This window comes from Trichechus manatus, unplaced genomic scaffold, assembly GCF_000243295.1.
Source record: "Trichechus manatus latirostris isolate Lorelei unplaced genomic scaffold, TriManLat1.0 scaffold00048, whole genome shotgun sequence".
NCBI lineage: Eukaryota > Metazoa > Chordata > Mammalia > Sirenia > Trichechidae > Trichechus > Trichechus manatus.
The window spans coordinates 10619243-10622676 of NW_004443984.1; positions in this window are offsets into that span (position 1 = coordinate 10619243).

Here is a 3434-nt window from a genome sequence, read left to right on the forward strand (position 1 = left end):
ATATGAAATGCATGGAATAGGCAAATCTGTGGGAACAGAGAATAGATTACTGGTTGTCTAGGGCTGGGGGAAATGGAAAGTGATTGTTAATGAGTACAGGGTTTCTTTTTGGGTTAATGAAAATGTTCTAAAATTGATTGTGATGGTTGTACAACTCTGAATACATTAAAAGATACTGGGTTATACACTTTAAACGGATGATTTGTATGGTATGTGAATTTTTATGTCTCAGTAAAGCTGTTTTTAAAATAACAATCTTCTTGCTTACAAATCTGCTGTTTATGCAGGGCTCAGTGGGGAAGGTTCACCTCTGCTCCCTAGTGTCTGGGAGGTGACCTTAAAGCCAGAGGCTAGAATCATTTGAAGGCTATACATTCATCTGGCAGTTGGTGCCAATTATTAGCTGGAATATCAGCTGTTACATATTCCAACTGGAACACCTACATGTGACCTCTCCAGGTGACCTGGACTTCCTTACAGCATGGCAGCTAGCTTCCAAAAAAGTCACTTAGTCATGATGTACTATCCTTTTTATATATTGCTGTATTTGATTTGTTAAATTTTAAAGATGATTTTTGCATCTAGGTTCATAAGAGATATTGGTGTGATTTTCTTTTCTTCTAATATTTTTGTCTCATTTGGTATCTAGGTAACGGTGGCCTCATAAAATGAGTTGGGTAGTGATCTCTCTTCTGTTTACTACAAGCATTTGTGTAGAATCGGTATTATTTCTTCCTTAAATGTTCGGTAGAATTCATTAGTGAAGTCATTTAGACCTGGAGTTTTCTTTGTGGGAATATTTTTTAAATTAGTAGTTCAATTTCTTTAATAGAGTAAAATTCAGATTGCCTGTTATTCTGGGTAGACTTAGGTAGCTTGTGTCTTTTGAGGAATTCTTTTATCTAACATCAAATATATTGGCATAAAGTTATCCATAAAATTTCCTTATTATTCTTTTAAGTTCTGTAAGGTTTGTAACGATTTTTTTGTTTTGTTTTTTCACATCTGATCTAGGTACTTTTTTTTTTTTAAATTTTTTTAATTGCACTTTAGATGAAGGTTTAAGAACAAATAGTTTCTCATTAAACAGTCAATACACACATTGTTTTCTGACACTGGTTAACTACAGCATGACATGTCAACCCTCTCCCGTCTCCAACCCCATGACATGTCAACACTCTCCCTTCTCGACCTTTTTTTTTTTTTTTTTGTGAAAATATACACAGCCAAAGATACACCATTTCAAAAATTTCTACATGTACAATTCAGTGACATTGATTCATTGATTACGTTCTTCCAGTTGTGCTGCTATTCTCACTATCCTTTTCCAAATTATTCCATCACCATTATCTTCAACTCACTGCCCCCTAGGCTTCCCATCAAACCTTTTGAGTTGCTGTTGTCAATTTGGTCTCACATAGATAATTTTTTTTTTTTTTGTACTTTAGATGAAGGTTTACAGAACAAATAGTTTCTCATTAAACAGTATACATATTGCCCTATGACAATGGTTAATGACCCCATGACATGTCAACACTGTCCCTTCTCAATCCTGGGTTCCCTATCACCAGCTTTCCTGTCCCCTCTTGCCTTCTAGTCCTTGTCCCTGAACTGCTGTGCCTCATTAGTCCCATTTTGTTTTATGAGGCTGTCCAATCCCCGGCTGAACAGTGAACCTCGGGAGTGACTTCACCACTGAGCTAAAAGGGTGTCCGGGGGCCATACTCTTGGGGTTTCTCCAGTCTCTGTCAGGCCAGTAATCTGGTCTCTTTCTGTGAGTTAGAATTTTGTTCTACATTCTCCAGCTCTGTCCAGGACCCTCTATTGTGATCCTGGTCAGAGCAGTTGGTGGTGGTAGCCGGGCACAATGTAGTTGTACTAGACTCAGTCTGGTGGAGGCCGTGGTTGTTGTGGTCCGTTAGTCCTTTGCACTAATCTTTTCCTTGTATCCTGTTCTCTTCATTCTCCCTTGCTCCTGAAGGGGTGAGACCAGTGGAGTATCTTAGACAGCTGCCCACAGGCTTTTAAGACCCTAGACGGTACTCACCAAGATCAAATGTAGAACATTGTCTTTATAAACTGTGTTATGCCAGTTGAGCTAGATGTTCCCCAAAACCACGGTCCACACAGCCCTCTGCCCAGCAGTTCAGTCCCTCAGGGAGTTTGGATGTATCTGTGGAATTTCCATGACCTTTCCTTGTACAAGTTGTGCTGGCTTCCCCAGTATTGTGTACTGTCTTACCCTTCACCAAAGTTACCACTTAGGATCTATCGTCTGTCTAGTTTTCTCCCCTATCCCTCCCATCCCTTGTAACCAACAAAGATTGTTTCTTCTTGTGTGTAAACTTTTTCATGAGTTTTTAAGATCTAGGACTTTGTGTCTTCTCTCCTTTATTCCTGAATAGGCTAACTAGAGGTTAATCAATTTTATTGATCTTTTCAAAGTGGCTGATTTTGGTTTTATTGATTTTCCCTATTATTTCTGTTTCCTGTTTCATTTATTTTGGCTTTTATCTTTCTTTCTTTCCTTCTGGTAACTTTAGGTTTATTTTGTCTCTTCTTTTTCTGGTTTCTTAAAGTGGAAGCTTAGATTATTAGTTGAGATATTTCCTCTTTTTATAGTGTGTCCACTTAGTGCTATAAATTTCCCTCTTAGCACTATTTAGCTACACCCCAGAAAATGTGATATGTCTTGTTTCCGTTTTTATTCAGTTCAAAATATGTTCTAATTCCCCTTGTGATTTCTTCTTTGATCCATCGGTTATTTAGAAACGTGTTATTTAATTTCCACATATTTGGGTGATTTTCCAGATATTGGAATGTTACTGATACTTTGTCTGACTTGAATCATTTTAAATTTATTAAGACTTGTTTTGTATGGTCTATCTTGGTGAATGTGCACTTGAAAAGAAAGCATATTATGCTGTTGATGGCTATTCTGTTAATGTTGTTGTTAGGTGTAGTTGAGTCCGTTCTGACTCACAGCGACCCTACATACAACATTACGAAACACTGCCCTGTCCTGCACCATCCTCACAATTGTTATGCTTGAGCCTATTGTCGCAGCCACTGTATCAATCCACCTCGTTAAGGGTCTTCCTCTTTTTTTTTTGAAGACAGCCGTGGTCATTGTTGTTCTTTTTTTATTTTTATTTTTTTAATTGTACTTTAGATGAAGGTTTACAGAACAAATAGTTTCTCATTAAACAGTTAGTACATCTATTGTTTTATGACATTGGATAACAACCCCACGACATGTCAACACTCTCCCTTCACCACCTTGGGTTCCCTATTACCAGCTTTGCTGTCCCCTTCTGCCTTCTAGTCCTTGTCCCCGGGCTGTTGTGCCCCATTAGTCTCCTTTTGTTTGATGGGTCTGTCTAATCTTTGGCTGAAAGGTGAACCTCGGGAGTGGCTTCATTACTGAGCTAAAA